The sequence below is a fragment of the Stenella coeruleoalba genome (genome assembly GCF_951394435.1).
Source record: "Stenella coeruleoalba genome assembly, chromosome: 5".
NCBI lineage: Eukaryota > Metazoa > Chordata > Mammalia > Artiodactyla > Delphinidae > Stenella > Stenella coeruleoalba.
This window is the reverse complement of record NC_137150.1, coordinates 3,833,553-3,847,920: the sequence shown is the minus strand read 5'-3', so window position 1 is coordinate 3,847,920 and position 14,368 is coordinate 3,833,553. Positions and strand designations below refer to the sequence as shown.

Genomic DNA, 14,368 nt, shown 5'->3' with positions numbered 1-14,368 from the left:
AGCATGAGTAGACTTGCTCAGTTTTTCTCCTGTTCCAGTGATTTCACAGCAATACCTCTTTGCTCCCAGAAAAAAAGAAAGGTCTTGTAGCTCCACATTATCTTTAAATGTGCTTTTATTGTGTGCTTACCTGCACTACGGTCGTTCAGTGTACAGACCCCATGGTGCACGGACGATCTTTAAAATGGGGGAAACCATGTAAGGAAGTTAAATTAGGAAAAAAAGAAAAAAATCAAAACAGAGTACAAATAGCAAGGTTAAATTGAGTGCTGTTAACCCCCTGCCGGCACCAACTAATAGTGCAGAAGCAACAGTGGGAATCTGAAACAGAGGTTAGTGTTGGGAAATTTCAGCTCGTGACAGTTATAAATGAAATATATTGGCTAGTTTTTCTTCCTAGGGTATCCCTTTAAAGAAGAGTTCAAAGATGATACTCAGTGTATATCCAGTAGAAATAATAAAAACTAAAATAATATCTTAGTCTGAAGTACCCATTAGAATTCAGGTGAGTTTTCCCCCGCCTTTAAAAAAGTAAGATGTAACTTACGTAGAGCAAAATGTGTAAACGTTAAGTTTTATTTATACATCATACAACTCAGTGACTTTTAAGATAGGAATAAACCCATGTCATCAGCAATCAGATCAAAGTTCTGAACATTATCACCATGCCAGAAAGTTCTCTCATGCCTCTCAAAACCATGTCTGTTATTATTCAGAAGTTTGATTCTCTAGTTATTCTCAATTCGCCTCCAGTTCTATGTGAACGACCATATCAGTTTCACAGTCACAGGCTTGTTGCCTGTAGTTGCAACAAGCAATTGCCTTCTCTCCGCAGTGTGTTTCCAGAACACTTCTCTTCTGCTGTTGGCCTTATTCTCTCATATCCAGTTAAATGGAAAACAGCTCTTATTTTATGGATAAGTAGGTAATTCAATATCAGTGACATAGTTGCCTTAGCAGAAAACTTGCTACTTTGAGAATATGGGTAATTGAGAAAATCTGAGAACAAATCAGTGACATTGAATGACAAATATAAAATATCCATAATACTGTATGTAGTAGGGTATAGGTATTTAACATGTTAAAACACTGTTCATTAAAAATATGTTCGTAACTGGTTGTAGATTTCATCACATAGAAAAAGTGCTAGCCACACTCTAATTTAATGACTAGTACATCTTTTGAAAACTTAAAATTTTATAAGCAGTAGCCACATTGATTCTTCTTCTCTGCTTTCCCTTCTCCTCTCTTCCCTTTTTATGAGAGAGTTGCACTCAGGAAGTGTTTGTTTGCCTGGGCATCCTCCTCCTGGCATCTTCCACTGGAGGTGTTCTTTGGTTGTCTTCACCTCTTTTTCTTCCCATTTCCAGAACTCAGCAACATCTTTTCTCTCTCTATTCAAATGAATCCAGTAGTTCCACCTCCACCACTGGTGGAGCTTAGGATTTCCTCATCCTACAACCCCGGTCCTTAAATATCAAAATGCCGTTCTCACAGCTCCTTGTTTTCTCACCATATCACAGAGCACACCTATCCATTCTTCCTTTCACACCCTTCCTATGAAAATATAGTACCCATTTATGTAGAAGGCTTTTAACTATCATGAATTTGGTTCTATCCTATTTCCTGGAATACTTTCTATAGAAAGGCTACATATAAAAAACCAGGGCATTCTGTTCCTAGATTCCCGGGTGGGGTTTACTTTGTTTTAAATTTAGTCAGTGCTTCTTTAATCATCTCAGTGAACACTATTGTCTATAGGCAATCCATTTCCACATTTTGTGTGTTGATGATTAGCTGCTGGGTAGTAGGGCCAGGTGCCCACTGCCCTCAGGGTGAGCACAGCCTCACTGGAGTGAGTGCCACAGGAAGGGCCTTGACAGCGATTCAGGACAGGGACAAACTTAGGACAAAGACAGGAAAGGAAATCTGGCAGGAAAGTAATATAGAACTGAGAAAAGACAAAAAGTTGTACAAAGAATGTAGACAGGTTAAGAGAAAAAATTAACGATGCAGGGTCATTAGGTTCACTGAAACAAAGCAAAAGCAAAGCAAAACAAACCCTGCTTTTCGAAAACTAAAAATAGAATTACCATATGATCCAGCAATCCCATTCCTGGGCATATATCCAGAAAAAACTATAATTCAAAAGGATACATGCACCCCTATGTTCATAGCAGCACCATTCACAATAGGCAAGACATGGAAACAACCTAAGTGTCCATCAACAGAGGAATGGATAAAGAAGATGTGGTACATATATACAACGGAATATTACCTAGCCATAAAAAAGAATGAAATAATGCCATTTGCAGCAACATGGATGGACCTAGAGATTATCATACTAAGTGAAGTAAGTCAGACAAAGACAAATACTACATGATATCACTTATATGTAGAATCTAAAATATGACACAAATGAACCTATCTATGAAACTGAAACTGAATCACGGACATAGAGAACAGACGTGGTTGCCAGGGGTGGGGGTTGGGGGAGGGATGGAGTGGGAGGTTGGGATTAGCAGATGCAAACTATTATGTAAAGAATGGATAAACAACAAGGTCGTACTGTATAGCACAGGGAACTATATTCAATATCCTGTGATAAACCATAGTGAAAAGAATATGAAAAAGAATGTATATATATATATGTATAATTGAATCCTTTGCTGTAGAGCAGAAATTAACACAACATTGTAAATCAAGTATACTTCAATAAAAAATTTAAAAAATTAAAAAACCCCTGCTTTTGGTTAAAAAAAAAAAGATGGGGAAACAAAACATGGAAGAGAGCAGAAACGTGTTCTGGGGACTGAGTTGATAGAGCTTTTGAGAAATTTTCACAGGTCTAAAACAGTAATTAACAATGGAAAGAGCTTGTATTTTCCACTTGAGGCTACATGAGGCTATTAGTATCTAAAGAGGCAACAGATATAAAATATCTAAGAGATTTGGGAGGATTGTTTTCCTCATTAAGCTTTGTTTTAATGGGTCTCAAAATTCTGTGACAGATTTTTGGTCAGGTTGTTTCCGTTAGAAAGTACTGACTTAAAAAAGTAATAACTTAAAACCTCCACATTCACAAACAAATGGTCCACAAAATACTCTCCTTTCCTTCTGAAAGCTTAATGATGAACTGTAATCATTAACCACTCTTTTACTGTTAAACTTAAATGGCCAGTTGAGAGAAACAGCTCTGAGACCGTTCTTCCACCACTGATTAAGACTAGGGTGGCAGGTATTGGGGATAATATTCACTTAGCCTTCTGAGCTTTCTGGGCAGACTTGGTGACCTTGCCAGCTCCAGCTGCCTTCTTGTCCACTGCTTTGATGACACCCACAGCAACCGTTTGTCACATGTTACAAACAGCAGAATGACCCAGAGGAGGGTATTTAGAGAAGCTGTCAACACACGTGGGCGTGCCAGGAACCATGTCAACCATAGCAGCATCACCAGATTTCCAGGATTTAGGGCCATCTTCCAGCTTCTTCCCTGAACGGCGATCAAGCTTCTCCTTCAGCTCAGTAAACCTGCAGGCGGGGTGAGCTGTGTGACAGTCGTGCACAGATGCACGGCCAGCACTGATTTGCCCTGCATGGCTTAGGATAATTCCCTGAGCCGTGAAGCCACCTGCTTCCATTGGTGGGTTCTTTTGCTGTTAACAGCCATGTTGCTGTTGCTGTGATGAACATCTTTGCCAGACAAGTTCTTGACATTGAAGCCCACATTGTCCCCAGGAAGAGCTTCACTCAAAGCTTCATGGTGCATTTCAGCAGACTTTGTTTCAGTTGCAAGGTTGGCTGGAGCCAAGGTGGCCACCACGCTGGATTTGAAAACACCAGCCTCCATGGGGACAGTACCACCTTTGCCACCAATTTTGTAGACGTCCTGGAGGGGCAGACGCAGGGCGTGTCAGTTGGATGCGTTGGTGGCAGGATGCAGTCCAGAGCTTCAAGGATTGTGGTTCCACTGGCATTCCTATCTTTACCAGTGAGTTCCCATCCCTTGAACCAAGGCGTGTTAGCAGTTGGCTCTAGCATGTTGTCACCATTCCAATCAGAACTTGGCACAAATGCTGCTGTGTCAGGGTTGGAGCCTGTTTTCCTGATGTAGGTGCTGACTTCCTTAATGAGTTCCTTGTTTTTCTTCTGGCTGCAGGGTGGCTCAGTGGGGTCCATTTTGTTAACACTAACAACTAGTTGTTTCATGCCCAGTGTGTAAGCCAGAGGAGCACGCTCACAGGTCTGCCCATTCACCTTCTTCAGATTCACCAGTGCCTGCGTCAGCAGTGAGAACAGCGCAGTCAGCCTGAGATGGGCCTGCCCTCGATGTTTTCGATAGTCCCTGTGTCCTGAGGCATCAGTGATGGTCCCATCACACTTGCTGCTCTTGGATTTCCACAGGGAGATATCGGTGGTCATGCTGCACTCGTATTCAGCTCTCAGTTTATCCAAGACCCAGACATACTTGAAAGAGACCTTTCCCATCTCCAGCAGCCTGGTTCTCAAAATTTTCAGTGGTTCTTTCGTCAGTGCCATCACGTTTGTAGATCAGATGGCCAGTGGTGGTAGATTTGCCCAAATCTGTGTGTCCAGTGAAGATGCTGATAGGAGTTTTTTTCTTTCCCATTTTGGCTTAGATTTGTAGTGGTTTCTTATGACACCTGTTGTGGCAGTAAACCTCTTGCAAAAAAGTGAAAGGATTTTCTTTACGGTGATATAAAGTTAACCTAAAATTAATCTGAAATTCCCAGTGTAGAAGGTTGATTTAGGGATTAGGGGCCTAAATAAATACGACTGTAGCTGCAATTACACTAACTAGGCTAGAATTGCAAAAGATCAGTCCTCACGCTTTGTAAAAAGATCACTGGATGCAATGAAAGTGGATTTTCTCCCTTCTGTACGTTGCTACCCAAGTAGGCAACTCAAGGGACCTTAATGCCTGCCTCTAATGCAAGACAGACCGCATTCAGAGCAGAAAACCAGACCTGATGGCTGGACGGCTGGCTTCAGCATTGACGCGCCCACATCTCTAAGGGCATATGCCAAAAGTATGCTTAGTGCCTCGGCAGGTTTGGTAGCTCATGGTGCTGGAGAAACAACCATAGTGCTAGTCTCTGGGGACATGTTATACCAAAACTAAGATGGTATGTGCGTGGACTGGTAATTCACAGGAATCTGACAGCTTTCAAGAGTGTGATCCCATTATTTTTCTTAGGAGAGAATATAAGAAACCATAAGATCTCAGCCTGAAGGCTCAGTGACACCTTATGGCTCTATCTGTGAAATGTATCATTATTTGGTTATTCGTGCTAGAGGACAACAGTTTTTTTAAAAACCAAGGGAATAAAGCAATAACTTCTGAAGTTTTACTCATCTTAAGAGGCATTTTTCTAGGAATGCCGTTATTCCTGGGGCCACAGAGTTCTATGTGCCTGACCTAACAGGCTAATTTTAGACTCCTTCCTCCTCTACTGTTTGATGTTGAAGAGTCTTTTTTTTTTTTTAACAATAAAAACAGCATCTTTGACCAAAGGCCATGATCAAAGCTGCTCTTTGAATGAGAAATAAAACTTTCAAACAACTGAAAATTCACCATCTGAAATTCCAGATTCTGCAGTTATAAAAGAGTAAAATATCTGTATTTCCTCCTTCAACTCATGAATGTATCCAAGCTGAATCTTGTAACTCTAGAGTAGTGGGTAATAGAAAAATACACATTGTAAATTAACTGCAATTCCAATGGCAATCACAAGTTCCATTAAAGAGACACTTTTATCCTAATAAGCTGTTAGTATTAGATTTACTTCATGAGGTCAGGTAGTTTTTTAAAACACTACTATATTTTATGAGGTTTGTTTTAGAAAGCTAATTTCATTAATTCCACATCTTTCCTTCCCTTGTGAATCTTGAATCAGCTGAGACAGGGGTATGTATTTGTGGAATCTCTCTCAATAACAAACAGGAGCAAGAGACATTTTTGCCAGTTTCTTAATAGACAAAGTACATAAAAATCTAGAAGTGTATTCCTACAACTGTGGACTGATCACGTTTTTATGAATTTCATATTATACGCACCAAAAACTGTATTTAAACTCTGAAGTGGATGCTTCTTTACACCAAGGAAAGACATTGTAGCGCAGAGCACAAACGTGAGGACTAGAATGGCTTGTCTTCAACTGTTACGACACTCCCCACCTGTGTGAACTTCCTCAGTTCCCTCCTCCATGAAGTCAGGATGGCTGACACTAGCCTTGCTGGGTTGTGGGAAGGATTACCCTATATACTGCCACGTAGAGCGCCTGTGCAGAGTAGGAGCTTCACAAATGTCAGCTGTCACCACCACCATCATCTTTTTTCATCATCTAGCTGGTTTCTGTGTTAGGATTATCATTTTTATAAAGTGAGTTCCATACATAATGATATAAATAATTAAAAGAGATTAAATGAAATGTTCTGTTAGGTGTTAAATATACCATACCAGTTCCTACAATTAAAAAATACTAAAAAATACATAGGGAAACAAAAGCCATAACTAAATGAAAATACTAATGAAGTGATCACTGACAAAATTAGTCCTAACACAAACATTATTTCTGTTTAATACCAGTGTCTGTCTGTGTGCTCATCCTATCAAAGACTGGTTTCTCAACAAGTACAAGGCAAGTTCAACTAGATTATAAAGTGAAACTGGAAATTATTCAGATTTCACGAAATGAATTAAAATGATGAAGAACTGCTGAGATCACATTCCAAGCCACCAATAAACGAGAAGGCCAACAAGGATGACAACAGAATAGTTCTAACGAGTGACTTGACTGTCAGAGGACTGAGAAGAGGCCCTTGGAAAAATTGATGAAGCACCTTAATATTTTTTGTAAAAGTGATGTGTTTATTATACTGTAAAAACCAAATATGCAGTAAAAAAATCTAATAATGTGCTGTCAGGCATACAAAAAATCATGCCCATAAAACACTCGATTTTCACGATCCTTCTAATTAGAACACTGTTTCAGTTATAGTAGAGATTTTCTTAACTGAGTTAAAATCAGGTTACTTTTCTATTCTTTGGTTTATTCTTTCACAATTTATTCTGTTTTATCCTAGTTTTCAGTGATTGCACCTTAAGGAGCCTTTTCATGGAATTATCCTCAGAGAATAAGTATCTACTATATATGAAATAAAAGTTTGTATAAAAATTATTAAAAATTTTAAATTACATAAAGTGATACAGATGGTCCTCTGTATTACCCTTGCTTAACGCTCAAATAGATGATTTTATATAAAGTGGTTCTATGGTTATAGTATAAAGAATATCCAACCATATCTTCAATTTATAAAAAGGAATTTATTCTGAGGAGTTCAAGTTGCTTCCTACAAAATTTACAAATTGACCCATCTAGAGCCTGAAATAACTCTTAATTTTATTTTTCTTCGCTACCAAAGACTAACAGACTACAATCCCAGAGGAATGACCACAGTAAATCCCAAGCTAGTAATCTTTCCAAATATAGTTACACCTCATTTATCCGACACCACTGGAGAATGAAGTATTAACTGGAAAATCCACCGTGATTCTGAAGCTGGTCTTGACCGCTTCCTCAGGAAGACTCTTCATTATTCTTTCTTCCTTAGTAGTATCTAGAACACACCCGATAACAATAATACTGTATTTGAATTATTTGCTTATGTGTTTATTGAACCATTACATAGCAGACTCTTTGAGGACGAAGAACATGTTTTTTACTCATCTTTGTGTCCACAACACTCAGTACGGGTCTGGCACACAGTAGAAAAGCAATTAATCTCTGTCACATAAGGAAGAGGGAGGTAGGGAGGAGGAAGGACTCAGACTTTTTTTTTTTAACAGAAATCTTTCTCAATTACAGCACTCTCTCCTTTTTCCTAGCAGAGTGAACTAAACATGCTTGTTAAACTTTTTTGGATGACAGAGGGCCGTAGTTGGGAACACTATCCCTCTGTGCTGTAATAAAGATGCTTTTCAGTGCTCTTCAGACTCCTAGGTTGATCTTTCCAGGAATTCATAACTGTGGCGGAATGAAGTGGGGATTCCCCTTGTAATTGGCAGGAGGAAAAGCCAGGTCCCTAAGCCTGTGAAACCAGCAACCTTAACCCGGAACACAGTCCTGGACCCAGGTGAGGGCCTGGCTCCACGGCAGCTCAGAGGTCTTCTCTGTATTCCCACGTTCAGAGTTTAGAAAGTTAGTTCATATGTAATTCCATTATCTGTGTTTCATAAAATCTCCCCTTCTAAATACATTGGAATTGCAAATTTTCAAAGTGTTCTCAAGAGGCAAGTATAATTTTTGAATTAATTAAAATGCTTAATTATGTAAAACCCAAAAACATCTTAGTGCTCACTGAGAATTACACAAAGATAAAAAGCATGTCATTTTGCAGTGTCCGGAGAAGGGCAAAAATGAAAAGTTCTGTTTCTTAAATAGTTTTTAACCGCTACAAATGTTTATTTTGTAGATCAAGGTCCATTTCAAATATGCTACCACTAAAGCAGTTTCCAAAGTCCACAGATAACAGTTACAAAGGTCAAGAGAAGTTATTTAGAAATTACTTGTCATTTAATTCCAAAAGGGGGGAATGACTAATGACTAGATAGTGCTTTGTTTTCTCAGAGAAGGAACTTGCACAGTGGGCTACCACCAGCCCATTCATGCCTGACTTAGGCCCGAGGAAGCGAGGGGATCTCTCCAGGGTGCACGGCCAGGTTACGAGCCTGCCTGTGTCTGTCCACACCCCGCAAGCCTGCCAGAATGGTGTTTCTCAAAGCAAGTACTACACTTGAGCCGGCAGGACCAGTGCTCTGCCACCACCTGTAGCAACACCACGATCCCGAAACAGTGCAAGAAACATGAGCAGAGACACAAAAGTGGTCATTTGTCCAGAGCCCGTGAAAAGCAGCAGAGCGTGAGCTCTGACAGAAATGTGAGGCTGACCGTGCGGAACAGTTGAAAGAGGCTGAAGGCAGAGGGGGACCAGGTAGGGCTCCTTCACCATCAGTTCCTTTGTCCCTGGCACTCCCACCCCCTCCCAAAGCGCAGAAACAGCAAAGCAAAAGGAAAACAACAAGCGCGAGGGTTCAGATTTTGCTTCTAAACTTTAGTGTCCTTGGGCAGTTTATTGACTATATCTGAGTCTCAGTTCTCACAGGGTTACACTGGGATTAAATGAGATACTGTGTGTAACAGGCAGGGTATTGTGCCCAGCATAGGCAAGCACTCGATCCAGGGTGGTTTGTGGCACGTTAACTTAAAGCGTATGATGTGCTCTTTTGCTTTTCTTAGAGACAAATGATTAGGTATTTAAAGACCTGTTTTCAGTTCCCTTGTGATATTCTGACAGCCACTTTAAGATAAAAGAGATAGATATAAACAACATGAAAGTGATCTTGTAAGCAAGACGTTGTCTTTAACCGTATAATTTAATAAATCACTTTGTAATTTATAGTTATAGAACAAGTGAATCAATTTGATTCTGACAGACTCATGTCCTTAAAAAAATCCTAAAATACAAGTATCAACTATTCGGTTTTTTACAAAGGTACTTACTGATACTGTCCATGGAGCTATTCAAAACTCATTTCCACCCCTTCTTTTAAAGAGGTTCGTTATATAGAATATTTTATCATGACAAACGTATTACATGTTTCTACACTAATTTCATTGGCAGAGCTGAGTGAATTTTATGACCCATGGTACACAAAACTTGTTAAAAAAAACTTGCTGTTTATATTTTGCTCTAAGACGTTGATTCAGCAAGGCAGAGTAACTGCACTATTGTATACCGTATGGGCATTTTAACAGAGCTTTCTGTAAAAAAGAGCTAGTAGCTAATTCAGAACCCCACAGAACAACAAAAGCCTACCGGGAGTATATAAGTATTCTTCCAGGTGGTCCTGCGATCAGTTTTGTGTCTCTTCTTAAAACAGATTTCCTTCTGTCTTTGAAGATGCAACATTTTCAGAGGAGGACTTTCTACCTAAGTATAGGTGACATATGTTTAGGAATCAAGAGTTAGGCAGTGTTGCTAGAGCCATATCACCCCCCAGAGATAGAAACCTTCGGTGTCTCTAGTTCTTTTTCGTTCTCTCTCCATTCAGTATATTTATTTTCTGAAAATCGTCCCTGGTGATAGAGAGCGCTCATGTAGAATTAATGGCTTTAATGGAAAGGCTGTGCTCCCAGACTCCTCAAATCTCTTTGGAATGAAATTTCACATATACAATTAAAACAGATAAAAAAATCCTGAATCTGCCTGTTATAAGGGGTACTGTTGGGAATTGAAAAGGAATCAAATACTTAAATATCTTCTGTGCATATGCTTGCAGTCTCATTTGTGTGTGTGTGTATACATATATACACACACGTGTACACACTTCGCCGGGTACTGGCATTCTCAGGACTCAGCAAGTGAAAGCTGGCCCTTTAGAGGAAGGAATTAAGTAAGTGATCAGCCAACAGGTAAGAAAAAAAGCACTTAGGATAACAAACACTGTTACAGTTTCTTGCTTCTCAGAAGTCCGTATCAGCACATCAACGTTTCATTGCCCAAGCAAGGTGTGCTGATGACTTAGTATTTATCCATTCTGGTTCCCTGTTCCTTCTGGTCCATGGAAGGATTATGCTTTCCCCCTCCTTGCAGTTGAGCAAGACCGAGAGACAATTTCTGGCCAGTGGGATTTGGGCCAGATGAAAGCCTTTAATTGCTAATTCGAGACTCTCCACCCTCTCCTTCCCTGCCATGGCAGTCATGGTAATAAGTTCAAAGCAGCCTGGATTTACTAAGCTACTGACATAGGAGTCATAGCCCAGGAGAATCACTCTGCTACACAGTCTCTATGTGCAGTGAGAAATAAACCCCTGTTCTGTTAATTACTGAAGTTTTGATGTTTGTTATGCAGCATAACTTAGCCTGTCCTGATTGATAACAAAGATTTAACGTTTGTTTTTCCTCGGAGGGCTAGTTCCGCAAGCTACTTGGAGTTTGTGTGAGGTTTACTGAAAAGGGGAGATGAGTCTCAGGCAAACATTTTACAGGGTGAAGGGTACTGCTGAGGAGTAGAGGAAAACGTTCAGGGGATATTCAAAACAAAGATGAGAGGTGAAGTCGAGGAATATACTTGGGTATAGGAAGAAATGAAATAATCCACAAAAGTAAATTCTGGAGAAGAGTTTTCAGGGAACATATGAAAGTGAAGAATTTGTCTACAGCCAGTGTCAGTCTGACATGAGGATAAAGTCTTGGCTCTAACCTCACATCCCTCTTTGACTTACCTAACAGCACTTAACTGCAGGCACAGTCTCTGCAACTCTTGGGATTCATTTTTGAGCAAGCATGCAATATTTGTCTACTTCACAGCCAAGATTTCTTTGTTAACAGTGACTCTTGCTCTGTAGGTGGCTGTCTAGCTCAAGCCCTTGATCATCTGACTACACTGGGTATATTCCATCCTGTTTCTTTACCGTCTTCCTGGGTTCTGACTCACTGCTTTCGCCTGGTTCTAAGGACAGTCCAGAGACTACTTCTGCTGCTCAGAACTGGCAGCTTCACACGTGAAACAAAAACTTTAAGAGGTGGCAGAATATCTAACAATAAAATTCAGAAAGTCGTAGATCATTTACATGAGAGCTAAAAAAAATTTCATGTAGTTGTAGAGGGTATGTGTATATTGCTTACACTGCTTTATATGGTTAGTAAACAGAGAGACATGAATGATAGCATGATATTTTTTATCCTTTAAAGGTAATGCTGTAGAAAAAGGAGTCATAGCATTAATCATTCAGTACAGGTTTTATAGATCAGGAATTTTAATTTCTGTGAGGATTGTGACAGTATTATAGTTTGACGTTGTCTAGCATCAGAGGTCTAAATTGGCCAGTCCCAATCTAGGGTGTGCAAAAAAAGGAACTTTACTTTCTGAAGTGATCTCTTTCTAGTTCTCAGCTGCCATTCCCAACCATGTTATAAAACACACAACCTCGCCTTTTAAAAAGGTATCTCAGTATCTTCTCACTTGAAACACTTTGTTTTTTTTTTTTTTTTGCGGTACGCGGGCTTCTCACTGTTGTGGCCTCTCCCGTTGCGCAGCACAGGCTCCAGACGCGCAGGCTCAGCGGCCATGGCTCAAGGGCCCAGCCACTCCGCGGCATGTGGGATCCTCCCGGACCGGGGCACGAACCCGCATCCCCTGCATCAGCAGGCAGACCCTCACCCACTGTGCCACCAGGGAAGCCCGAAACACTTTCTTTTGACCAATTATTCAGTCTATAAAAATTTCTGCTCCTCTCTAGGGTTCTCCTCTCCCTCTTAATCAAGATGGCATTTGAGTACAGGCGAGGCATCCCCCCTCTTGCTGTGCTTCCAGTGATATCTTACATGGGCTTGACCTCTGGGCCTCCGGCCTGTCCTCACTGCATCCATGGGGTCAGTAGGAAAGCTGTGGCAGGGGCTGCAGAGGCATGCCGTTCTGTCTGTGTGTAGGAATCTGCACTCAGCTGCCTTCCCCTCGCTCTGGAAACCAAGTCAGTTTTAACCCTGCAGTTCCCTCAGCATCTCCCAACTCTTTATCAGGACCTTGAAATTCTTGGTTGCTTTCTCTGCACTACCCGGGAGTTTGTAGAATCCTGTAAAAACTACCCTCTGGTCCATCAGCTGGGAAAACCTTCCTCAGACTTCATTCCTCTGTCCATTACTTCTGTGCCATGATGGACACAACACTTTGTCCCCAACAGAACTTTCTGAAAGGCTTGCAGTTTTTGCAGGCTCTTGCCCCAGAGAAGCCAAGCGACAGACTGAAAATTTCGGGCTTACCCTTCAGCTTTTCTGAGCATCCTGTCTTGTTCCACCTCTTAGTGTGAAAGTCAGGGAGGATGAAGGGGAACTTGGTCCCTCCTCAGGACTGCCCCACGCTAGGCTCATCCACTCAGAATCTCTGTGTCCCCCAACACTTGTGGACCTGAAAGGTATGGAATTTTCTTTGCAAGGTATTTGGAATTTTTCTTCTCACTATGATTATAATACAGTTAATCCTCCAAACTTGTTTTTTCTTATGTAAAAACTCAGCTTTGGAAGTTCTTAGAAAACCTTTTAACCACTTGAAAGCCTGGCTTACAAAGCTTTGAACTTAAAAAAAAAAATCTATTTTCAAACCCAAAGTTAAGCTTCCCTGTTGGTAGGTGGCAATCCGAGCAATAAGTTTCAGCCTTATAGGTTACTTAAGAATAGTCCTAATGGCAGGAGGGGGAGAGGGGCCGGGGTGGGAGGTGGAGTAAAGAGAGGGGAATAGCATGACTGAAAAAGAAAAGGTCGCTGGATAAGGATCCTCAGTACTAATTGGCCATCAGAGAATGGTACCACGTCAGGGGAGCGGAGCCTCTGATTACAATTCTTTAGTACCCACAGTATCCAACTGTGGTCTCATAGGTAACTTAGTTTTCTCCTTCAGAAAGCAGGTTGAGCCAGAAGTTTTCACAAATGAACCAAGGTTTTCCAGAATATAATAGAAGTAATAGTGCTTTCTCCATAACTGTCCATGACTCTATGATGAGTAAAAAAGTAAAAGAAACTTACAGAAAACATGGATAAATTTTGTAGTTTTCTAGTATTGTGAATAAAATTCTATTGGTGCTAAAGAACACCACTAAATACAGTTTAGGGGTAGTATTTATGTAAGTGAATATCTTATTAGTTAATATGCAGTACATTACAGTCTCTAGTGAACAGTGAATGCCTTTATAAGTGTATATACTTTTGTAGCTAAACCTTCACCAGCAGTCCGTCAAAGCAGTATCATATCTCCACCAGTGGATTGCTTGCAGATCTTTGATAGTAAATACCTTTCACTGAAAGTTACGCCTTGATAGTTGGGTAAATGGCATTTTCAACCTATGTGTGATGATAGTATCTGAAAGCAAAATCTGGACCCAGTAGGTTAATGATAAGTGAAAGGTACTAATCTTTTATTATTCCAGGATATTAACAACTCAACTAAAGGCATTTGGCAAATGCGGGACGAATGTTCACATAGTTGACTATTTTATTTTAGTCAAATAAAGAATATTTGTTTAACACAAGACTTAACGTTTGTTGCAACTTAACAGGCTGCCAGTTTTCTTTCACTATCAATTATTAGCTTTAAAATAAACACATAGTTAGAAACTACCTTTTAAGGAAGGGGGAAACCTGGAGTTAGCTAGGCTTAAAAATTATAAGGGAGTACAATGCATCCCAACAGAACAATATATGAATCACACAAAACTGCTTTCTGTTACAGCACCTTGATCAGTTACATCAGCAACAGCTGAAAACCATTAGCTGCTGCTGGCTGCTCTTC

The 14,368-nt window shown here is 40.3% G+C and overlaps 1 protein-coding gene and 1 pseudogene across 8 annotated transcripts in view; one reads left to right on the top strand and one right to left on the bottom strand.

The window, feature by feature from the left end:
• The window catches only part of UBE2E2 (ubiquitin conjugating enzyme E2 E2), a 424,921-nt gene that overhangs the window by 117,456 nt on the left and 293,097 nt on the right, over positions 1-14,368 (top strand). The gene's annotated exons all lie outside the window — the stretch shown is intronic.
• LOC307186872 (elongation factor 1-alpha 1-like) lies at positions 3,255-12,996 on the bottom strand (annotated as a pseudogene). The gene has a single exon. The product of its transcript is annotated as an elongation factor 1-alpha 1-like (transcript).